The following is a 26928-nucleotide window of genomic DNA, read 5'->3' as shown; positions in this document are numbered from 1 at the left end:
GACCAATTCAAGGACTATGCTTATGTGTCAAATAAAGCATTTGGCAGATTTAGGGAGCCAGATCATGTTTCCTTTTAAAAGCGGTAAAGAGTACCACCATCATAAGATACATGAAATGAAAGCTTTCTCTGGTCAAGCTACAATTTGAGTAGTGACTGAATTAACCTCTCTAAAAGTAGATTTCTTCCAGAGGATGTCTGTTGTGATTTCAGGTTTATTTCAGAAAAGAAAATATGGACAATATTAATATAAACAAAGTCAGTTCTACATTTTTGTCTAGGTCAACATTTTTTGTCTTGAAAAGGAATGAAATTAACATATCTAGATTTAATTTTTTACATTTATTTTCTGTGAATAAAATGCAGTTTATAATGACTTTCTGATTGAACTATTTAATATTAAAGCCAACATATACATTTTTAGAAAGAAGGAAATAAAATATAGTAAAACTCCTGCCTTCCTACTTCAGTATCAGCTTTCCACACTTGGTGAATCTTACAGATATTAAACCAATGACAGATAGTACCGATGGATAGTAAAATATTCAGCACCAGCTTATTATATCACAGAATTCAAGCTGCAATGGATTTTCAAACCATATAATTTTTCATTTTTATAATCTGTCACATTTGAGTCTGTTGCTATTTTATGACTTACTGAACACTTCAGGTTTTTTCCTGTCCTTTGGTATCTTTTCAAGGAAAAGATTACTGGAGTGTTTTATCACTAACCAAATCAAATTCTAAAGTTGGACTATCATTCCTTTAGCAAGTTGTTCTTCACTAGTTTCATTTATTTCAGTTTCCAAAAGCAGAAGTCACTCCAGTCAAGGTGTTCTGTGAATGAAATAGATTTTTTAAAAATCAAATATATTATCTTCCCATACAGAATAATTGCAATAAAGACCGGATCTGTACTGGGGGGATATCAAAAGTAAAAGGGAATTTATTCACATTTACTTCAGGTTCATAGTGGGTGGGAGGGGAGGGAAGCAAAGAGAAAAATGGGTTTGTTCTCCACTCTTCTCCTTTCCTCTCCTCTCCTTCCCAAAGTTGTAAATAGGATCAGTTTCAAATAATGTTTTAGGAAAACTTAACATATTATATTCCATTTCTGTTGGCATGATTACATGCACCTGTATGTGTTTACATATCTCACTATATTTCAGGTCTAATTATTGCAGCAGGCTTGTGGAATATGAACCTCTTTATATGTGTTTTGATTTGCAACTTTTCCTGTGTGCCATTATGACATTCTCATTGAAGGATACAGTTGTTAGTGTAATGTCCTCCAGAAACTAGAAATGCCTTCTGGCATTCTTATTTCCCATATGTCCTTTTTTTCCTCTGATGTACAGTTTTCCAATGCAGAATCTTAGAACCTAAATATCCAAAAGAGCCTTTTAAAATCTAAGTGCTACTAAGCCTATGTGAAGCCACCACAGTTTGTTTAGTGAGCATTTTGCACAGTGAAGGCAAAAGTATTCGATCTGAGGGGCTTCATATTGCTTTGGGATCTCCTCTCACACTTCCAGCAGTTGGAAGTAGCAGAGAAAGCCCCTTAAGTGTTGTAAAGGAAGCAACACAGCAACTTCTATTTTTTTTGAAACTGGAATCTGCCTTGCTTCACAAAGCATGTTTGAAGAGGTGCTTCACTTTAAGCATTATTGAGGCAAAGCAGTCCTTCAAAGCTTTGATTTGTTGGTTCATGGTTTTGAGTGATTTTCCTTTTAAAAAATGCACCTTTTCTGAACAAGTAGAGTGTATGAGTGGATATGTGTTTTAAACTAGAGGAAGACAGATGCTGGCTAATTTGATTCAGTGTGGTTACCCACGCCATGGAGAAATCCATTTTTGATAGTTCTTAAAACTCAGTACCTTTAAAAATATGTGATAGCATTCTTTCTATTGTGATCGCAAAATTTACTTTCTTCAGGGACATTTCAATTGATCTGCATATTCTTTGAAAAAACAATCCAAGAGGCTTTAGTGTATATTTTGAATGTCTCTTGTATCCTTAGAAAAAAATATTAGCATTCATTGATCAACGTGAATAGTCCCGTTGAGATTCAAACTCAAATAAATGCATAAGGCAAATATATACTCTATGTAACTGTTTGGTTTTACTTTTATTTGTGCATAAAATAATAAAGGAATATACATTTCTTTCTATCATACTAACATTATTTTCAATGATTTATCATTTTCTTTCAAGGGTGGCACACATTTTAAAAAGAAATATAATCAGGGCAGTTGAAAGAACACTTCTTTTCTAATCACTTTTCAAAATCCAATAAAGGAGAATATTTGTAGATCAGGGTTGAAATGCAGGTCCTTTGGTAGTCTCTGAGCTTGGTTTGTTCTTGCAGATCTTTCATTATCCAATCCAATTTAGTTTATTATAGTCACAGACCAGAGACCATTATCCAAACTAGGTAACATCAGCACTGCTATTTTTTCAAAATTGCTTGTTAGCTGCTTTTTAGCTATTAGAAACTTTGCATTGACAGATTTCACAGCACCTGATGAGCTTCCTTCAATCTTTAGTGAAATAGGTTTTATCCACTAGTTTAAGACCTTTGTTCTTTTATTTTTAGTAAACAGCAACAGGATGATTAAAATTTTAATTTGAGAAGGTTACAAACAGACTAAAGGGCCAAATAGGGGGCTGTAACCATCACAAATACTTGTTGGTTGCGAAGCACCTACATTTTGATCCCATGGGGAAGCTGTTCTAAGGGTGAGGTCCACTCATAAATAATTTCTTTTTGGTGTTATTGCATCTTTGATGACCTGCTAAAGAAATGGTTGCAAATTGAGGACTTCTATATTGTAATCTGTGGTAACCCTTAGTGGACTTTTGCTGAATTAGAAGGCTTAAAGCAGGGCTGTCAAACTCAATTTCATTATAGGGTTATTGCATCAGGACTGTGTTTGACCTTGGGGGGCATGGCCATGGTGTGTGTGGCCAGCTTGATATCTATTTTCAGCCACAACAGCCTCCTGCAGCCCTCTGCAAGTGAAAATGGAGTTCATTTGTGGGAAAGCCCCCCAAGCTCCATGTTTGCTGGCAGAAGCACCATGGATCGGTCCTTTGCTGTTTCCAGGATGCAGTGATGGGCTCCTACAAGTACAGTCAGGTACGCAGAACCGGTAGAAATCCCCCCCCCCTTTTTTTCCTTCTGGGCTCTGGGTATGTTTTTCCTATCGAAGTGAATGAAGTTGAATGTGTATAATTTTAGAAGAGCTGTGTGTGTGTGTGTGTGAGCGCGTGCACGTGTGCATACACATGCAGTTTATGTAGTAGATAATGTATATTTTTTGTGCCTGTGTGTAATAAGCATGTATACATATGGCATATATACATATAATTAAATAGAATACAGTATTAGAATACAGTATTTTGGATGTTCAGTAATAGTAAATAGATAGGGAAAGTGTATCTCTTTGAGGCGAGGAGAGGCCAGCCCCCTAACCCAAACCTTGACATGAGTGACATTCAGTTGGCCACCTTTAAGCCAGTCACAAGATCATCAAGCCACTCCCACCCGGTCACATGGATGACAAGCCACACCCACAAAATAAGTTACCTCCACAGTGTGGTAATAAAATTTTTTGCAGCCCTTCACTGCCAGGATGGCACTGTGGGCAAGATTTCAGCCCTCCCATGGGCCTTGTGTTTGACACCACTGGCTTAAAGGATTTGTTTTCAGGTAAGAGATAGGATATGGGAAGAAAAGATCCTTTGTTGTATTTTACAAAGAAGTGATGCTACTAAAATTGTTTATACTTGTGATGAAGGGGGGGGGGAGTCATTTCTTCATGTATTTATTTTCTTTCTTTTTTTGTATTTTCTGTTTTCTCCATTTCTCTTTGCCTTTCCCCCTTTCTATATTTTCTTTTGCTGTTTCCTTTTAATTTTCCCGTTTGTATTGATTTTTTTTCCTGTTGTAATTATAACCTTTAATAAAATTACTGTTAAAAAAGAGAATGCAAAGTACATCAATGTATATCAAAAAGGTTGCACATATTGTGGTTTCTGTAAAAATGGTTTTAATGAGGCCAATTTTCTCTAGATGTCTGCATTTTAGCCAGCAATAAAACCATATACAGTAGTTTGTATAGCAGCATTAATACAAGTCCAAAGACTTCAGAATATATTTTGCTCCCATTTTGTTAAAAAAATATTATTCACTGGCTTTGGCTAGAAGTCATTAATTTTAATGTGCATTTGGGTGACAATATTTAAATTGTAGATGATTCTAGAACTCTCTTTTACTCTTCTTTCTTTTTCTTCAACCCCCCCCCCCAGTCATGTTTAGCATATTTATAAGATAATTTCATAACAAGATGAAGCAGGACAGATATAGCTACGGGTAGCTTCACATGCTGTAGCTCTGCTGCAACATTGCCTAAGGCTTCTCTCATTGCACTTTAGCACCCTGTAACATGTCACACCACAGATATTAACAAGCCCCAGCACAAAATTAAACAGGACCGTACTAAAACATATGCTATTGTGCATTTACCTTTAGGACAATTTACTCTCTAATAAACACAACTAACTTTGTAAAGTGACAACATTAACCATAAACAGCTGTTATTAATATTTGGGGCAGCTGTATCATAAAATGTCTTGCCTGTGATCAACCACTAGATTTTTGTCTCAAAGGTACTGTGAGTAGATTTACCCTTCCTTCCTTCCTTCCTTCCTTCCTTCCTTCCTTCCTTCCTTCCTTCCTTCCTTCCTCCCTTCCTCCCTCCCTCCCTTCCTTTCCTCCCTCCTCCCTCCCTTCCTTCCCTCCCCCTTCCTTCCTTTCCTCCCTCCTCCCTTCCTCCCTTCCCTCCTATTAGACTAATTTCTGTAGATTTAAAATCACAGCCTTCCTATTTGTTGCGTAAGAACTCTGCCTCTCTCCTGAACCTCAATATTATCACCATCATCAATAAATATGACCAGATAAATTGGATTATGCTTCTCTTCCATTTTTATCTAATTATAAGTTGCCTGGTATATTTTAATATAACATGTGGCTTCAAACCCCAAATTCCAACACAAAGTTATTACTGCACCACCCAGGCAATAGTGAGAGGCAATAGATAAATCATGCACTTCATATGGACTACCAATGCAGTTGTGATCTGAAATGCTATAAATTGCAATTAGTACATGTTTATATTTTGCATCTGATTATTTAAGAGCCAATCTAAGAGCCAATATACATGATATTATTTGAGAGTCTAAACAAGACTCCTAAGGTTATTATATTTCTTGTTGCAATTGAATATCTTCAAAGCATTTTCCAGGATAGCAAAGCCATCTCTCTTATATGATTACCATGTCTTTAATGGAAAACTTAAAATATGAAATTGTTTGGGGAAATAGGAATTAAATATATATTCAGAAATCTGCCTTCTTCTACATTCTTTTTATGTAGTAAATTTCTTGCTGCCATATTTGAACACCTGAATCCCTTTTCTCTAGTTTTGATAGTATTATCATGCATTGTAGTTGCACCTTACCAGTCATAGTTTTTCTCTTGCTTCCATCAAGCAAAGCAAATATAATTTAAAATTTCCATTATTTATTGTCTGTCGGCCTGTCTGTCTGTCTGTCCGTCCGTCCGTCCGTACCTACCTACCTACCTACCTACCTACCTACCCTATAGGCTGCCCTTCTTCTAGTGGACTCAGGGTGGCTTACAACAATAAAATGGTTACAAAGTTAAGAGACAAAGTTAAGATATGCCCATGTTTTGTCAGCACTCCACGGCCTGCATTGGTTGCCGATTAGTTTCTGGACACAATTCAAAGTGTTGGTAATGACCTACAAAGTCCTACATGGTATTGGATCAGAATACTTACGGGACCGCCTTCTGCCGCATAAATCCCAGCAGCTGATTAGGTCCCACAGAGTTGGACTTCTCCAGGTTCCATCGATCATACAATATCATCTGGCGGGGCCTAGGGGAAGAGCCTTCTCTGTGATGGCCCTGGCCCTCTGGAATCAACTCACTCCAGAGAGCGTTAAGACCTATCTATGTCACCAGTCATGGTATAACTAGTGTATTCCCCCGTCTGACAATTGAAAGTTATGTGTGGTTATGATTATGTAGTATCGATTGTTTTTAAGGTAATGGGTTTTAGTTACAGTTTTTAATTATTAGATTTGTATCTGTGTTGTTCCATTATTGTTGTGAGCTGCCCTGAGTCTTCAGAGAGGGGTGGCATACAAGTCTAACAAATTGTTGTTGTTGTTATTATTATTATTATCATCATCATCATTATCATCATTATCATCATTATCATCATTATCATCATTATCATCATTATCATCATTATCATCATTATCATCATTATCATCATTATCATCATTATCATCATTATCATCATTATCATCATTATCATCATTATCATCATTATCATCATTATCATTATATCCTGATACATTTAATACATTTATTTACACTTATTAAACTATATGCAGATTATTATTATTATTAAAATGCATTGACTATGCATTATCTGTCTGGTCTCCCTGTCTCTCTGCCTTATATTAGAGTTGATTTTCATGTAACTGTTAATAGAAGGGGGGGGAGGGGGGAGAGGGCCAACCCCCGAGGCACCCTACAGAATGGTTATTCATATAACCATTGTGGTAAGAAAGGCAAAACTAACTACCTTGCTTAGCAATAGAAATTTTGGGCTCACTTGGGGTCATAAGTCAAGGACTACCTGTATACATATGAACACAGATCTGTTTATTGATCAGAAATGAACTTGGCAACTTGTTGAACTACACTGAACATGAAGCAACTGTGGGAATCAGTAACTGGCCTGTTTATATCTGATAGAACAAAAGGATAGAATAGAATAGAACAGAATTCTTTATTGGCTAAGTGTGATTGGACACACAATGAATTTGTCCTGGTGCATATGTTCTTAGTGTACATAAAAGAAAAGATAAGTTTGTCAAAAATCATAAGGTTCAATACTTAATGATAGTCTGGGTACAAATAAGTAATTAAATCATATTAGGATACAGTCAATATAAATTGTAAGGAATTCTTACAATTTCAACCTATATTGTAAAGGTTGGTATTACTTTGGTAGTAAAGCTATGCTCAAAACCTCCCTTCATAATTTTACCTTGTGCTTAGAGAGCCAAACTGGGAAGGAAATGGAAGAACAATAATCATTAGGCTTTTACAAGTTGTATAGCGAAAAAGCTGAGTATAAGACAAAGGAAAAGAAGGGATGTTGAACACTAAGAAGCAAACACATGGTAATCTTTGTATTTCAGAATATTATTTTAAATTATGAGAAATTTCTATTCATGTTATTTACAGTGATTCATCAGCAGAGATGCATAAACAGATGCAAAGTCAAAGAATCCTATACTTTAGAGCAATAAAAAGGCATTCCGTATAACAATTAGTCAGCAATTCTTGCCGACAAATCTTCAAGCCTAACTTTTTAAATTTGTTTTACTTGTGTACTACTGCATAAGAACCTGGCTTTGTTTACATTTGAATTAACATTTTATTGAGTTACTGGCAATGGCTTTCTTGATATTCTATTGGATGCAAAGAAGCATATGCAAGGAAAGTGAACACAAGAACAAGGGGACACAATCTGAAGTTAGTTGGGGGAAAGATCAAAAGCAACATGCGAAAATATTATTTTACTGAAAGAGTAGTAGATCCTTGGAACAAACTTCCAGCAGACATGGTTGGTAAATCCACAGTAACTGAATTTAAACATGCCTGGGATAAACATATATCCATTGTAAGATAAAATACAGGAAATAGTATAAGGGCAGACTAGATGGACTATGAGGTCTTTTTCTGCCGTCAGTCTTCTATGTTTCTATGTTTCTATCTTTCATTTCTTCTTCCATATGCTGACATAAGTTTACTGATGGAACATAAACATCCCAATTCACTCTAGAAATGAATAGAATAATTACAAATTACACTTTCATATTGGAATTATTATGCATCCAGTTTTAGCAGTTACATTACTACTAAAATATTTATCATGAGAATCCTGTGTAAATACAAACACAAAGTAAACAATCATGACACCTACTGTTTGAGAACCCACAAGGTCTGTATTCACCGAAAATCTTTTTTCCCCTGCAGGATGCCATCTGGATTGGTCACCAGAACCAGACGTTTAGTCTTCCAAGTTTTTGGACTTGCACTGAAGCCTATCCTTAGAGAACTTCTCTCACCAGAATATGTCTTCTCCCATGCTTATATATTATTTTACCAAATATAGTTCAAAATTAAGATGTAGTATATGGTGGGCAATATATTCAGAGAGAGGTTTTTTTTCCAGATTCCTAGACCACTAACAGCTTTCAAGTCCATGATTCAAAACTCAGTGAAACTAACCAAGGCACCTGATCCAGCATAGCTACTATATAAGAAACTGTACTGTTCACTAGGATGATACCATATGAAGCAATTATTTATTAATTTATTTATTTATTCGATTTTTATGCCGCCCTTCTCTTTAGACTCAGGGCGGCTTACAACATGTTAGCAATAGCACTTTTTAACAGAGCCAGCCTATTGCCCCCACAATCCGGGTCCTCATTTTACCCACCTCAGAAGGATGGAAGGCTGAGTCAACCTTGAGCCGGTGATGAGATTTGAATTGACTGTCTTCACTCCATATCAGGTATGAATCCTCCATGTACCAATTACAATTTAGATATAATAATCCTTTTTTCATATTTTTCCATAGTTTAAATAACATCTTATCTTGGATTTTTCAGCTTTGGAATAGTAAAGATGAATATCTGTTGATAGTGGCCTCGAAAAATTGTAGCTTCAACATAATTCCTATATTATCAATCTTGTGTATTGGACAATCAATCTTGAGTGTTGGATACACCCAGATAAAACTATAGGAACACTCAGTTTAATTATCATCTCTGTCCATTTGGAGACATGCTAGCTCAACATATTTAGACATTTTGTGTATCCTTTACCTTAATGACAGATTGTCTTGTAGTTGGGGACCTGGGGACACTGGGTTTTGACATCTGTCCACTACTTTCTAACATGCCATTTGGAACAATTATTCTCAGAGTAATGTATTGGGACAGACATATGTCCTTTCTGATGTCTGTATTAGATGACACTGGCAACCTTCATCTACTGTGCACCATGCCTTGTACAGAGGAATCCTCTAATAGAAATTTAGTAGGGGAGGCAGCAGAGGACCATACAATAAAGACACCAAGATTTGTATGTTTTTTTTTAAAGACTTCAAAATGGTTTTCACTTAAAAAAATTAAAAGGGTGGATATTTAAAAAAAATATAAACTTCAGAAGATTGGTGAAAGTAGATGAGGTTTTTTTAAAAAAATAGCCAATTATATTCTAAGTGTACCATAGCATTGTTCAGTATATGAAGACATGGAGTACTTAAGTCTCTAGAACCGTTAAACAAGCACCAGTCATGATTACAAATGCTTCACTCAAACAAATACAAGGATTATTTGATGGTGTGGATATATGGGGCAAAGCTGTCCTGGATGTCTAAATGATTGCCATAAATAGTAGAGAATTGTCAATACACTCAAGAGAAAACTAATGAGCTTCTGTGAAGAGGACTAGGTAATCAACAGGGATTCAGTGACTTCACATACATCAAAATAAAACACAATGTGATAGAAGGTAAAAATGGTCTTATAGTGATTTTCTCCCCTTCATCTTCATCAAAAAATAAAAAGGAAGTCTGTGCCTCCAAGAAAAATAAAGGTAACAGAATTGCAGCTGAGCATCTATAGAAAGGTAATTTTTAGCTGTGAAAATTGCTTTTCATTTCTTTGTTTGAAATAAAAACACAAGGTTCCACTAGGAAATAAACTATAGATCATCTGGTTTTAATAAACACTTCAGACTTTTTGCATGTTGTGCTTCAATTGTTACTTATGCCATTCCCACTAGCTCTGTGTGAGCTTGGTATTGGGCCACACCCACTGTGCAAAGAGGTCAACATAATACACACACACACAAACACAGATGCAATGCAATGCATACATGCACACGCAGACACACACAGACTGACAAGAATAAAAGCACAACTTTCAGCACACCCAGAAAGTAACTTCTCAAGCTATTAGAGGAGAAAGAATGGTGCCAGTTCAAAAGTATGATTTTTTTTCCCTAGAGTTTTGACAGTTTTTATGTATCATGATATTTAAAATATTTAACCAATATTTTAGGCCTATTAGGAAAGAGGGGAGAGGGGAGAGGAAGGAAGGATTTTTTGCCTGCCTGTGGTAATTCTGTTTCTGTTTAAGTAAGGAAATATTTCTGCAACAATGACAAAATAGGTCATGGGTTGTCTAGCTATATACAAAAATACCCAAAGGGAACTTGGCTGTAGACAAAGATAAATTCTGAATTGCTTTAATGCACGTGAATTGGGCTTTTGGAATTACTGTCCATGGATGAAATGCCATCTTCGTAGTATTTGAAAATTGTAAGAGTTCAGAATATCAATGAGCAAAACCCTTGTTAATTGCTTAACATTTCAGAATGGCTTTTCTAATGCAGCCGATGTGTGAATAAACATATAGGTCCTTTGCCTTTGTTTATTGACGAGTCTGACCTTTGCAAAGATAGCTGGGAATATAAATGAGTGCTGCCTCTGAAAGCTTTTCACAAAGTTAACACACTCAGAGAACAGGCTGCTAATAACAGTTCTGCCAGATGGTTTGTACCTGCAAGCTCTGCAATAATTACAAGAACATCATCATATTCCTGGTATTTCATCACCTTGAATATTTTTATTATACTTGTGAAGACATCTTTAAACATTTTCAAATGAAAGTGGGAAGATTTCATTTGGGCGAGAAACGTCAATCAGAAAATTGCAAATAGAGAGAGAGAAAAAAAGAATAACTCTGTACTAATTCTCAGTTGATTCTTTGAAAGTTAGGCTGACAAATCTATTAGTTTAACTCCAGTAGAACTCAGATGTGTCGAGCAGCCACACCTTTAGTTTCTAAATCTAGAATACTGCCTTTCATGTCTAGTAGGGATGTGCCAAAGAGCTATAATTTGCATTGATGAAGGATTTGGTGTCATGGATGGAGTGAATATTGATGCACTATGAAATTTCATTTGGCACGTTTATTAAATAAAAAGGTTTTCTATGCATACCTTGCAATCTATTCTAGTGATCCCAATAGGTCCATGCCTTCAGGAGCTGAAAATTGTAATTGCTTAGAGGGGGTCTCAGAAATCAGGCAAACCAAAGCAACATGACCAGGTGTTAATGTATTGTGGTCAAAGATCAGCATAAGGAAGGTGGGTTACCATAAAATTTAAAACATTAAAAAAACGATATAAAAAGCTAAAAAAAAACCCATGCATTTTTCAGAAACATGTGTATGTTAGTATTTTGCTTTGGAAAACAACTTCAAAATGATATCTCACTTGAATCATTGTCCAAACAAACAATAGGTTTAATATTCAGACACACTTTTCTATCATTTTAATAAACTCAGAAAAATTCATCATATCTCACATAGCTTTACCTATATAGAAATGATTTTTAACGCCCATGATAACATGTGACTTTCTTGCCATGTTGAGTGTGGATAACATAGCATTAGTACTTAGATAAATGTATCTTTTCTTTTATGGACACTGAGAACATATGCACTAATGACAAATTCCTTGTGTGCCCAATCACACTTGGCCAATAAAAAATTCTATTCTATTCTATACTGCTTCACAATGCTTTACTGCCCTCTCTAAGCAATATACAGAGTCAGCATATTTTCCCCAACAATCTGGGTCTTCATTTTACTGAGCTCAGAAGGATGGAAGGTTGAGTCAACCTTGAACTGATGACATTCACACTGCCAAACTGCTGGCAATTGATAGTCATCCGAATTAGTCTGCAGTACTGCATTCTAAATGCTGTGCCACCATGCCCCTAAAACCACAGATCAAATAACCATGCTTCCAGAACACTGAATTTCCTTACATGGATTGATTAGGCTGCTTGATTAGTTTCCACCCATTGCTTCATTGTTCTACCCTCAGGTGCTTTGGAGAATTGTTTGAGTCCCTCTTCTTTGTGACAACCACTGAGATATTGGAACATTGCTATCATGTCTCCCCTAGTCCTTTTTCTCATTAAACTAGACATACCCAATTTCTGCAATTGTTCTTCATAAGTTTTAGCCTCCAGGCCCCTAATTCTCTGTTTCTCTTCTCTGCACTTTTTCTAAAACATTCTAAAAACATTATTTGTGACCAAAACTGAATGCAGTATTCAAAGTGTGGTCTTACCAAAGCATTATAAAGTTATATTAACACTTCACACGATCTTGATTCTATCCCTCTGTTAATGCAGCTTAGAACTGTGTTGGCTTTTTTGGCAGCTGCTGCACATTGCTGGGTCCTATTTAAATAGTTGTCCATTAGGACTCCAAGTTCTCTCTCACAGTTATTAATGTTGAGCAAGGTACCAGATATAACGTACCTGTGCATTTTGTTTTTCTTGACTAAATGTAGAACCTAACTTTATTTGTCATTGAATTTCATTTTGTTACATTGCACCCAGTGTTCAAATCTGTCAAGACCCTTCTGTATCTTTAATCTATCTTCTGGTGAGTTGGCTATTCCTGCCCATTTGGTGTCATCTGCAAATTTGATGGGTTCCCCATCTAGCCCCTCATCCAAGTCATTGATGAAGATGTTGAAGAGTACTGGCCCTAAAACAGAGCCTTGGAGTACTCCACTGCATACGTCTCTCCATGTAGATGCAATTCCATTGAGCAATACTCATTGAATGCAGTTGATCAGCCAGTTTTGAATCCATCATGTGGTATTGCTGTCTAATCCACATTTTTTTTACTTTATCTAATAGTAAGTTATGAATATACTTTATCAAATGCTTTGCTGAAGTCCAAGTAAATTATATCAACAGCATTCCTCTGGTCCACTAATTTTGTCCCCTTGTCAAAAAAATCATGTGAGGCATCCAAATCATTATTTTGGTCTAACGTTTGTAAATCCAGTTTGGCACCATTTATATTTGTTCCATATCTGGTATTTGTTTAATAACATGTTTTGGACTTTATCTATCCATAGAAACAGCAATCAGAATTGACAATAGTTAATATTGGGGCTACTAATTTCTGTTTCAATTCTTCAAAAGCCTCTTGTAATATTTTCAGTGTGATCGCATTTTGTGTTATTTTGAATGCAATTAATTAATATAAATAATAGGTTTCTGTTTTTTCTGTCTGCCTAGAATTTGTAGTCTTTTCCAGTGTCCATTTTAAAAAAAATATATCACTTAAATAAATTGTTACATCTTACAAAAATCAAAACAGATCTACTTCCCATGAGAAGCTATTTGTCTTTTAGGATTAATTCCAAAATCTTATTATAAAAGTTTCAATACTACAAATTTATTTGGATCCTTAGTCAATTTGTAATTTTCTTATATCAATATCTTATTTGGCTTTTGTTATTTATTTCAAATTTTTTAAGATCTTAAGCTTGTAATTAATTTTTATTTTGTTCAGAATTGATCCTAAACTCACCCAATGACTTTCCAAAGTTGTTATTTTGAAAGCTTCTAATAGCTTTAAGATTATTAATAGGCAATTTTAGAAAGTGATTAGAAAGTGAGGTTGCTAACTTACTGTCCTTTAACCCCCCCCCCCCTTACTTAAATTTAACTCTCCCTACTTGAATAAAACATTTCATAAGTCAAGCCTGTTTATGTGAGTACATTATAATGAATACATTATTAAATATGAAATGTTTATTCCAACGATGTATTTTTCAATGACCTGTTCTGCACAACCCTAGCAGCATAAAGCCCCAATATATTTCTGTCACTGCAAATCCATCTCACTATGGCCTCTGAATGGTTCCCTTCAATATCTGATCTATTCACTACAATAATTTCAGACAGCAGTACATTTGAGTGACCCAACATAATAAAGTGTCTCAGCCAGATATATGTTTGATGCAGCTTTTTCCTCTATGCCATCTAGCATTTCTTTAACCTCAGGGATTGGCAAACCCTGAAATGTACACATTTATTTATTTATTTATTATTTGGATTTGTATGCCGCCCCTCTCCGAAGACTCGGAGATTCTCTCTTTATTTCTCCTACGTCCCATTATGGAGACCTTTAAAAATATCCCCATATCACATTATTGAAATTCAGTAGAAATTAAGCCTGATTTCTTGGTAGGAGGCTAAAATATTTATATTAAGCCACCACAAAATTTAATACACATATCTATTTTCTCTTTATTTTTTTTAAAAAAAATCAAAACAAATCCTTAAAACAAGCAGGCAAACAGAAGAAGACCATAATATGGCATATTATGGAAGAAACATAAAATCCAACAGTAATAATGTCTGTCATGTTATTTAGGATATTATGTAGAGTAGACACAAAGTTAAGTTTCATCCTTCAAAGAGAATAGCAATTTTGTACAATTTTCAAAATACTCATATGTTACTTCTAACCAGGGTGGCGCAGTAGTTAGCGGACAGCACTGCAGGCTACTTCAGTTAACTGCTAACTTCTAGCTGTCGTTCAGCAGTTCAAATCTCACCACCAGCTCGAGGTTGACTCATCCTTCCATCCTTCCAAGGTGGGTAAAATGAGGACCCAGATTGTTGGGAGCAATATGCTGATTCTGCAAACTACTTTAGGTTTGCAAGCCACCCTTATTTTATTTTATTTATTTATTTTATTTATTCATTTGTCCAATACACAATACATATGGAAGAGAATAGACATGAAGTAATATATAATACCCCGATATATAATACCCTAAATATATATACCCTAACTGCTATTGCTTAAAAGTAACTTTTATTTTGTACTTTCTATTTAAATATTATGTATTATTCATTGGAGAACGAGTGGAAATTATGTAATCCAACTGCAACTGAACAATTAGACTTGATGTACTCTGTATTATAATAAGTTCTAAGCCTTTCTCCTTGAGAAGGATCTCCACAAAATTGGTTAGCATATGGCTTACAGTGTCTGCCTAATGATTAAAACCAGCATTGCATTGATAGAAATGTTTTCTAGGAGTCAGAACAAAAGATTTAAAGACCATTTCACACTATGGTGTGTATCCTATAAATATGTGCAAACAGATGGTTCAAGGCAGCCTACACTCCTTTAAACAATTAATCAAAGCCTATGTTTTAACAGTAAACATGATTGGGAAAGCTGTACTAGAAACAAATTCTTTTTGGCCTGTAAATTTTATTTTGTTAAATAAAAATTAAGCAAATTTCACTTTCTTCTGTCCAGCCTTGACTGCAGGCATTGTTTAAGCAGTTTTATTTTTATGGAATAGGTAGGAGGTGGACCTTATCTGCTAAGCCTATATTTGCTCTTGCTCTTCCACCTCATTAATGCTATTGGATATATGAAGATTCATGTTCATAGTACTATTGTGTTACAAACCGTCCTCTGATAAATGAAAAGTGATATTCAGCCCTAAAAGATATTTTAGTTTTTTTTTAATTTTCAGGGTGCTTTACTTAATAATTATGAGATGGTTAATCTCTTTCCATCTGTCTCTTTCTTTATTTCTCAGATGTTAATACTATTATGTATTTATCCACATCTTATAGTGATGCTTGAGTTATTTGATTTGAAAATGATTCGTAGGAGAAATTATTTCATGACAATTTGTCTGATTTAACTGAAATGAAGTGCTGACTGCCAAGAAATGGACTGGAAATAACAAGTAGACAAAAGTTCATATGAATAAACAGCATGCAAATGGTATTAATTAAAGGAAACCCACCCTAACATATTATATGTAATCACCCAATTATTTGGTCAATCAACTAATATGTCCTTTTCCAGGAAGAAATTATAGGATATGGCTTGTTTCCACCATCATCAATGTAGGGCAGTGAAAGTTGTTCATAAGAAAGGTTGAGTGCCAAAGAATTGAGGCTTTTGAACTATGGTGCTGGAGAAGACTCCTGCGAGTCCCTTGGACTGCAAGGTGATCAAACCAGTCAGTCCTAGAAGAGATCAACCCTGACTGCTCTTTAGAAGATCAGATCCAGAAGATGAAACTCAAATACTTTGGCCAGCTTATGAGAAGGAAGGACTTATTGGAAAGTGCCTAATGCTGAGAAAGCTTGAGGGCAAAAGAAGAAAGGGACAACAGAGAATGAGGTGACTAGATGCCATCACTGAAACAATAGGTGTTAGCTTAATGGACTCCAGGGGATGGAAGAAAACAGGAAGGCCTGGAAAAATATTGTCCATGGGGTCACGATGGGTCAGACCAATTTTGCAACTAACGACAACTACCACCATCATGACAGATATAGAGGTCTGTCCTTTACCTGGTAGAATATTAAATAGTATTGGTGTTTTCTGCTGCTGTACTTCTTCTAGAATTATGCATTATCTTAATTAATAAATTTAAACCTTTATCCCATAGTTCAACTCTTGATTAAGATAAGTAAAATAAGTAATGTTTTTTTCCAATCCAATTGTCAGCAAAAAGTCCAGATAGAATATAAAAATTCCACATCACTATTCTAAGCTGTAGGTAAAATTCTGCTTAAGAGACATAAAGTGGTTCCTATATTCTAGAGTAAACAAAAAAAAGTTTAATATGACAGTGAGGAACTTTCTCCCTTTGGGGAAGTGTTACTGGAAGTGTTACTGAGATTTAAGGCTAAGCTGATGCAATCAGAAAAGAGGAAAGGTCTTTTTAAAAGCAAAAGCAACACAGTTATATCATTCCTACACTTGTAGCCATTGATTTTAATGCAATTTATCCCAACTACTACCTTTTACTTTTGAAATTTCACAAACAAAACAAAATGGAAATTATTTAACACTCTAGAGTTGAATGTAATATGAATAAAAATACTAAAATAATTGTAAAAGGCATTTCAAAAGTTTTCCACTAAAAATGTGAATTGTGCGGTGGGGAGGAAGAGAAGAATAGTGATTCTTTTATTGATTCCTGCAGGTACAGAGTCATATATAAAGAAGAAAATACAGCTGATTTCTTCCTAACTTCAATCTTTTTATATACTAGAAGTGATGTAAAAGAAAGGTGTCTGGCTACTTCATCACAACATACCTAGAATGACTGAAAAAATTCCCATTGCTATAGAAATAATTGCATTGTATTTAATTTATCATCCACAGTGGATAGAAACCCCTAGTCAGCAATTCAGTTAAAAACATAATCAGAGTTAAATTTGGTTAATATCTGTATAGGAGACAACCTGGAAATACTTGGTTAAACTGGATAATGTAAAATAATCCCAGAAGGCACCAATGGCAGGCCAGCATGATTCTTCTTCCAAGAAAAAGCAAAACATTGCACATGCTGTATTTATTTATGAATTGCCCCTGAAACAGGATATCATAAAGCAAATTATAACTGAGAATTTAGAACTATTTTAAGGCAGCCATTACATTTTGATCACTTTCTTTTTCATGGACACAAAGTAACTGAACATAGAGACTTATCCTTATTCCTATTATTCACCTCTTATATATGGATTAAAATTAAATATATTCCAGTATAACCATGGATAGCATTTGGGTTTCAAATCCAATTATTATCACTCCAACAGCCCTGACATCTAGTCCACCCAAGTTCAGAACAAATCAATTATATAACTGAGTCAAAGAAGTGAGTTTCCCTGTTTATTATTTGTCACTAAGTCTTGAAAATACTTGCTAAACATTGTAAGAACAAAGAGAGGGACATGAAGTATATTCTTTACTTTTCAACCACTGTATCTCTGGCACACATTTTCCTACATGTGTATAAAGAGATAAGATATTTTTCTTTTCATTCCCTTCTGAATGGTTGTGGTTGTTAAAAGAATGAGAAGAGAAAGAGAATGAGAGAAATAGGAAACAGCAGTTATACAACCTGATGATACCCGGAACCCATCAAAGGACCAGATTTAGACATACTAAACCAGTGCTTCTCAATCTTAGCAGTGAGAAGATACATGGACTTCTACTCTCAGAATTCACCCACTAACATGATGGTGAAATTCTGGGAATGAAATCCACAAATCCAAGGTTGAGGAACACCAACCTAAACTATGGAAAGTTGTAAAAGTCTGTTTGGTACAAGTTAAAAAAGAATAAGGCTGTTTAACAACTGAATATGTCAAGAATGAATCCAAGATGCATTACAAACCTGTGGTTGGGTAGAAAAAGACTTTCTTTAAACAGAAGGTACATATCTTAAGCCATTATTGCGGTTAACAATACAATATACAGTGATACCTCGTCTTACGAACCCCTCATCATATGAACTTTTTGAAATATGAACCCGGGATTCAAGATTTTTTTGCAGCTTCTTCCAAACTATTTTCACCTTATGAACCCGCCGCGGCCGCTGGGATGCCCTGCCTCTGGACTTCCATTGCCAGGCGAAGGCTCCCCTCCATGGGAAACCCCAACTCCAGACTTCCATGTTTTTGCGATGCTGCAGGGGAATCCCAGCAGGGAAATCCCAGCATCGCAAAAACGGGTGCTTTGCTGGCAATGGAAGTCCAGAGGTGGGGTTTCCCAGTGAAGGGAGCCTCAGCGAAATTGCAGCATCACAAAAACACCGAAGTCCGGAAGTGGGGTTGCCTTTGTAGTCCAAGAAACCTTCTAAGACATTTGCTGTACTCTCCCTTCTTTCTGTGGACATGGCTGCCACTTTTCTGACCATTATCTAGTTTACTCCTTGTTCTCCTGTCTTCCAAAGTTATTCTGCATACCATTATACCAGTTGAGAAATGCAAATAATTTTTTCAACAACAGATAATACAGTACTGATAAAGACTGTGTCTAGTAGTAATATGCATGCAGTGACAGGACCCCCATTTGAAATTAATTATTTGATTGTATTAATATGCTGAAAGCATGCATGATTTTCAGAGGCATGAACTGAAAGCAATTTTATGCAACTGGCTCTGGCCACCATTGTTAGGTCCTATCTATTATACAGTAATTTCGGTATACAGTAATGTCAGTCTACAGCTTTTTCATTCTCTTGAGAAGGCAGGAATTGCTCTGTTTGCATTTTCTTGCTTTATGGCACTTAAACTGAGGTAGCATTGTGTCATTATTGCGTGCTCAATGCATGGTTCTCTCTTTTTTTAGCAGAATTGTAAAGCAAACTATTCTTCTGAGACATTCAAACAGAAGTTAAATGGATGTTTATTTACTTAAATATTATAATTAATGTACATAGAGTCTCTGAAAATGTTAAGTGATTAAAATTAAGCATGTGTCATCATAAACAGGCAGGTTTATTTCTCAGTAGTTAGCAATATTAAATACTATAACATGCAAACGAAACTCTGCCTAAATGAGCCCATCTGTAACCATCTTTTAGTTTACTTCGCAAGCAATATTTTAGAGATATAATCAACGGATGCACTCTGTCAGCCAATTTGAAAGTCTTGCATTTCTAGCATAGAAATGGTTATCATTTGTCTACAACAGTATTTCCCAACCTTGGCAATTTGAAGATATTTGGACTTCAACTCCCAGAATTCCCCAGCCAGCAAATGCTTGCCTGAAAATACTGGCTTTGCTCTGGGTGAGCTAAAATGCAGTGATATACATCTACGAGATGAATCATGGATGAATTGCTGGTACAACTTTTTTAGAAATTATCTATTATTGCTCAGCCATTAAATTTCAAAAACTTGCTCTTTCTTGGATACCGCAAATATCTTTTGCCAATCACACTAATAGATTAATTGCCACCAGGTTTGAAATTCTGGGTTTGGACAATCTGGAACTGCGCCACCTGCAGTCTGATCTAAGCATAGTATACAAAATGGTCTGCTACAATGTCTTAATTGTCAACGACTTCTTCAGTTTCAACCACAAACAATCGATACAAGCTCAAGGTAAACCGCTCCAAACTCAATTGCAGAAAATAATTCAGCAACAGAGTAGTCAATGCCTGTAAGGGTCTACTTGACTCCATTGTTATTGCCTTAAACCCTCACAGCCTCAAATTGTCTATCGTGGACCTCACCCCAGTCCTAAGAGGTCCATAAAGGGGTGTGCATAAGCGCACCAGCATGCCTACCATACCTGTTTTATTGTATTCATTCATCTGAACTTGCTTCCTTTGCTTATATTTATACCTATACCTGCTATCTTGTTCATGTTGGACAAATAAATTAATTAAAATGAAATGAATAATTTAATTGCAGTAGTTGTAGGAATCTTATTGATACAGTCTTCAAAGCTAAGACAATTGAAAAATAACCTGGAAAAAAACTGGCTTTGTGAACAGAGCTTGAAAAGAGTGATTTTTGTCCTTTTTTCTTGAAAATAAATATTGAAGAGTTGCATGTCTACCCTCTAGCCTAAAGTTGATAAACAGGACTTTTGCTGGCCCTTGGGAGGTTACCAATTGTTTTATCAGTGCTGCCTATGAAAGTGATTGAAAGCAGAGCTGCTCTTGCAAGTCATGAACTCTTTATCTTGTCAAACTTATTTCGGAAAGCAGGAGCCAAATAAGGCCATAATTTAATCAGCAATCATTACAGCAAGGTTAATAAGGCAGCTGATGCCAGTGAGCAATGCCACAAATATTTAGAGTGCTATATTTCAAATGATAATCAAATGATACAGAGAAAAAAAAACCTCTGGGTATGTTCCCACTCCCTATTTCCATTGCAGTCAGAGGACAGGAAGATATTAGGGATGGTATGATAGAAATGTAAATAGTAGACTCTGAATGTCTTGAATTTAAGCAGATGGCAGCAATTTTGGTGTGTCCTTTGGTATGTCAACAAAATCTTATGACTTAGAAGGATTGGAATAGTATCTTTTAGAAACTTTATCTAAAGACAAAGTTAAATAGTAGACTCTGCAAGTCTCTCTCTCTCTCTCTGTGTGTGTTTGTGTGTGTGTGTGTGTGTGAGAGAGAGAGAGAGAGCGAGCGAGAGGGAAAGAAAAAGAGTCTTGCTTCTGTTCAATTTGTTATCATAAACTTATGTTCTAATGCTGGAAGAGCTCACTGGACATCTGAATTGATCCTTAAGGCAGAATTATTCTTCTGATGGCCACCATATACCCAGTTATAGGTATCTTGGATGAAATACTTTATGTAATATCTCTGCTGTTCAGCAGCTACAGCAAGCCATAAACACAAAGTCTAAAAACTACTAACACAATGTACAATAACATCGCTAGAAGAACTAGAATGGCATCATTGTAAGTAATGTATGGGTTTTGCTCAAATGTGGGTTTCATATGTTGCTTTGAACCCTGAAAGATGCAGCTCATTGTGTTTCAACTTGAACGATCTTCTTGAAACAATTATTTTATGTGGGATTCTAATGCCAGGAAGCTGAAAATCAATTTGGAAAACAAATGAATTCATCTTGTCATCTTTCTTATATTTTGCCAGGATCCATCACCACTTCACACAATTTTTCAGCTTTCTTTTGTAAGAGCTATACTTTGCATGCAATTTGTAAGTAAAAACCAGTAATGGTTTAGTACCGAAGTTATGCTTCCCTGTCTAACATGAAATCACTATTTCAACTGACTTACTTTAAAGAAATCACATTTTGATGACATAATTTATAGGCCTTTGGATCTTTTTTTTTTTGGTTAAGGTGATAAGAAAACATCAAAAGATTAAAACCTTCGCATCCAGTTTGCACTGTATTCTTGCCATTAGTTTAGAGTTTTAAAACATAATCATTAGACATTGCAAATGGCCTTGAATCTATCTTAAGATGGTTTTTTTCTTATTGATCCATCTCCCTATTCTACCTCAATGGGACATGTTGTTTTGATGTCAAGGATCATACGTGACACATGAGCTTAAGCAACATAGGTAAACCAACTCTGCTTCACTTCATGTATTTACATTGAAGACACACTTTACTTAATAAAGTGAAGTGGTCCTTCAGAGATCATACCTAATAGCTAATAATTTTTAACTTATAGTTTGACTGCCACAAAAAGAATTCTCATTGATATTAATGTAACATTTTAAAATCGATGTCTTCTTTTTCACTTCTGTTGTTGCTAAGATAGAACAGGAAACCTCCCTTTTTCTATGGACTATAATCCTAATAATAATTTCTCTACATGAATTTATAATTAGTTAAAAGAATACAACAAACACTAAATGCAACCTATAGTTTGGCTTTAATTGCCATTTTCTATAAACAAATAAAGGAAATAGAACAGCTTAAAATCTGAGGATAAAAACAGCTTGATATAGTATATAAAATGGATTAATGTTTATAAAACATCTTTAAGATCTAAGGGATCTGAATGTTATCTAATCAAACACATTTTGCAATGCTTTCTCATTCTAACATTTCTGAAGTTATTAGTTGATTTCAATGCTATTAATCATGGTATCCTTCGGGATTGGCTGTGGCAATTGAGAGTGGGATAGCAATAGAGTGATTTTTACTAGATAAATGGTCAAAGCAATGGAAACTGCAGTTTAATGTTTCCAAATGTAAAATAATGCAATGATAATGGGGAAAAGGAATCCTCAATCTGAATATTGTATTGGCAGTTCTGTGTTAGCAAAAACTTCAGAAGAGAAGGATTTAGGGGTAGTAATTTCTGACAGTCTCAAAATGGGTGAGCAGTGTAGTCGGGCGGTAGGAAAAGCAAGTAGGATGCTTGGCTGCATAGCTAGAGGAAGAGGGAGATTGTGATCCCGCTATGTAGAGTGCTGGTGAGACCACATTAGGAATACTGTGTTCAGTTCTGGAGACCTCACCTACAAAAATATATTGACAAAATTAAACGGGTCCAAAGACGGACTACAAGAATCGTGGAAAGTCTTAAGCATAAAACATATCAGGAAAGACTTAATGAAATCAATCTGTATAGTCTGGAAGACAGAAGGAAAAGGGGGGACATGATCGAAACATTTAAATATGTTAAAAGGTTAACTAAGGTTCAGGAGGGAAGTGTTTTTAATAGGAAAGTGAACACAAGAACAAGGGGACACAATCTGAAGTTAGTTGGGGGAAAGATCAAAAGCAACATGAGAAAATATTATTTTACTGAAAGAGTAGTAGATGCTTGGAACAAACTTCCAGCAGATGGGGCATTAAGATTATCCTACATTTTTAAAGACAATTTATTTTGGGGGGAGATCCGGTTTTCCTTTGAAGTAAAATACAATATTTATATATGGTTATTTTAATTCCTTCAATAATTAATGTTTCTCTGAATAGCATGCATAGCTATACATTGGAATTGAAACTATCCTCAACAGCAGTGTTTTTCAACTAGTGTCCCACGGAGACATAGTCAGGTGTGCCGTGGGGAAATTAAACATGGGTCCCCAAACTATGGGCATTTATCTGGCCCGCCACCAGCCGCCTCCATCTGAACATAAACATTTCCCTTATAATCCCTGCAGCTATCAGCTACAGGAAAAGTGGAGGCACAGGGAACGCTCACTGACCAATCACCTTCTAGGATTCATCCTGACCACTAGTGATGAACCAATAGCAGGCCGCCTCTCATCCACAACCAGGAAGGTCCCTGCTCGGCCTGCTGTGCACTTGTCATTGTGTGGCCCCGGTGAGTAGTTGAAGCTGCAAGTCCTCCCCATGGTCCCGATTTCTAATTCTGGTCAGGACTGGAGGTAAATGTTGCCACCACTAGATGAAGCTTCAGCCTTAGCTGGTTATGTCTACCCTAATGGTGTATATAGATATTTAGAAACTATATTATTAACTATATGTATAATATGTACTGTGTTAGAGTGTCATTTTGGTTGGTGATGCACCCTGGATTTTGTAAATGTAAAAAATGTGCTGCAGCTCAAAAAAGGTTGAAAATCACTGCTCCACAGTGTTACCAAATAGTGTCAGTAAATGTGAAAAAAGAACGAATTAGAAGCATTAAAAAAGGGTTGGCATTAAATTATTTGCCAATTTTCTACTGGATATTAACAATGCAATATGGGAATGCTCTGTGGTCTGCAGGTGGGTTCTGGGGTCATATATAGATTACAAATTGCCTACACTTGCCCTATGTCTTCATATTACATTGGCCCCACTAAATTTCCATACATTTTAGATTTTAAAGAAAGGTTAATCTTATTAATCTGAATGCAGATACAGCTTTCTTTGTGCCCCAGGACTTTGATAAACTAGGGTCAGATATTATGTTGAGAGCTGTGCTCAATTCAAATGCCCTCTTGTATTCATAAAAATTCTAAAAAACAAAGATTACTTTTTTTAAAAAAAGATTGTGTTTAAAAAAAATAGAAAAAATTGGAAATGATGTCTGTAGTACAAATGCTTAGACATTTATGTTGCCTTCTCCCATGCAGTAATAGACACATCAGGATTTCTTGCTGGGCTTAAAAAACTGTTTTAGATTAGAGCCACTGCTAGAAATATGAATTAATATTTTCTCACAAAAATCCAGGTCTCTAATGTAACATTATTTGAATAGTTCACCTATCTCCTTTGACAAATCTTATGTCCAAAAAGGTCTACTATATTTAAATTCCTCCTTGGGCTCAAATAAATCAGAAGATGTTTCTTGCTTAGGACCAACCCCTGATTTACTGTATTTATACAGTAATATCCAATTTATATTGGTAATATTCCCATTAAATATTCAATTACTGGAAAAAAAATCCCTTCCTTCCTTCCTTCCTCCCTCCCTCCCTCCCTCCCTTCCTGTTGGTAATCAAGCAAATAATTTTGGAAGAACTGTTGAAAAGCAATAATAATTTGTCAGATATTGACAAAATTGAACGGGTCCAAAGACGGGCTACAAGAATGGTGGAAGGTCTTAAGTATAAAACGTATCAGGAAAGACTTAATGAACTCAATCTGTATAGTCTGGAGGACAGAAGGAAAAGGGGGGACATGATCGAAACATTTAAATATATTAAAGGGTTAAATAAGGTCCAGGAGGGAAGTGTTTTTAATAGGAAAGTGAACACAAGAACAAGGGGACACAATCTGAGGTTAGTTGGGGGAAAGATCAAAAGCAACATGAGAAAATATTATTTTACTGAAAGAGTAGTAGATCCTTGGAACAAACTTCCAGCAGACGTGGTAGATAAATCCACAGTAACTGAATTTAAACATGCCTGGGATAAACATATATCCATCCTAAGATAAAATACAGAAAATAGTATAAGGGCAGACTAGATGGACCATGGGGTCTTTTTCTGCCGTCAGACTTCTATGTTTCTATGTTTCTAGTGACCCCCTCCCCTCCCCTCTTCAGCTTGAAGGCAGAATTAAATTGGCTTTTGCTGCCTAGAAGCTAGACGCTAGAGCCTTTCTTATATTTTAGCAAGCAACAGGCGGGCACATTTTTAAAAACATGGTGCCAGGATTTACACTTTGGTACAAGCTGTTTATTGATATCTTAAAAGAGAGAGGGTGGTGGAATGAGAGCTACCATCATAATTGCAGTATATCACTCTAGGATGTTTTTAAAAAACAGTTTCATGTTTCTATTGTCTTAAGAAGTGTCCTTATACTTTTGAAGCCATTTCAGCTCTGACATGTCAGTGTTTTTGTAAACAGGCAGATGGAACAACAAAGATTTTTTGTAAAATCTAATAGAGACTGACAAGTTGCATCTCTGGATAAATCAGAAGATTAAAAATTACAATGCAATCCTTTACTTATCTACTTAAGGCCCTCTGAATTTAGTGGGTTATACACACACACACACACACACACACACACACACAATATGTAGTTTTAGCTCTGCGTCAGATTTTGCACATTCTCAAATGTAAGCATTTACTACAGGAGTGTCATGCAGGGAGGACATATATATATATGTCACATGTTGGTTTTTTTGCTGAATTTGAAAATTAAGGGAGACTAGGATAGATCTATTTCAGCCTTATTTTGGCCTCATCAGCTAGCCATACCCACTGGGACTTGAACCTGCAACCTTTGCCTTGTAGGCATAGAGACATGTCAGGTAAGGCAGACAGGCAAACATTCCACCAATCAGCTAAAAGGAGTATCTTGAATTTTAAAGCCATAAATCTAAGAGTTATGGCATTCAAGCACAGGCTGCCATTTATTTCCTAGATCATATGCACCTCCACTGAAATATATTGCAAATTCTGTATCTCTTGGGCTAAAGATAGACTTCTTCAGTTCATTATGTATAACTGGGCCAGCAGTCAAGTTTAAACACTATTATCATGTATGCTTTGGCCAGCAGCACAACTGAAATTTGCACAATAATCAGTTAGAGGACTACAGATTTCTATAAGAGGAAGTTTACCATGGGGGGAGACAAATTGGGTGTTTCAGCAGTGATCCGTTCAGATTAAGGGAGTTGCTCATCCAATAAATAGGCACTGCCCTGGGAATAGAACTAAAATATCACTGAGAGCCAATTTACTCTATGATTAAAATGCTGGCCTAGGCTAAAGTGACCAGATTTTAAGATTGTGAAAGAGAAACACCATTGGGGGGGGGGGGGGGGGGCGCCTAAAAAAATTCACAAAACTTTTTTTTGCAAAAATACCCTTTTTTCTCTCTCTGTCTCTACCTCCCTCTTTTTTACTCTCTTCATCCCTTGCTCTCTCTTTTCTCTCTCTCTTTCTCTCTCTTCCTTCCTCCTTGTCTCTTTCTTTCTCTCTCCCTCCTTCCCTCCCTCTTGGTCTCTTTATTTCTTTCTTCCTTCCTCTTCTTTTCTCCCTCTCTCTTCTTTCCTCCCTTTCTCCCTTTCTCTCTCCCCCTCTCTCTTTTTCTCTCTCTACTATTGCTCTCTCTCTCTTGCTATCTTGCTCTTTCTCTATCTTCCTTCTTCTCCTTTATTCTCTCTTTTCCTTCCTCCTTTTCCCTCTCCTCCGCTCTCTTTCTCTCTCTCTCCCATTCTCTCTCTCTCTCT

The sequence above is a fragment of the Erythrolamprus reginae genome, chromosome 3, assembly GCF_031021105.1.
Source record: "Erythrolamprus reginae isolate rEryReg1 chromosome 3, rEryReg1.hap1, whole genome shotgun sequence".
Classification (NCBI taxonomy): domain Eukaryota; kingdom Metazoa; phylum Chordata; class Lepidosauria; order Squamata; family Dipsadidae; genus Erythrolamprus; species Erythrolamprus reginae.
Note: the sequence above shows the minus strand (reverse complement) of the source record.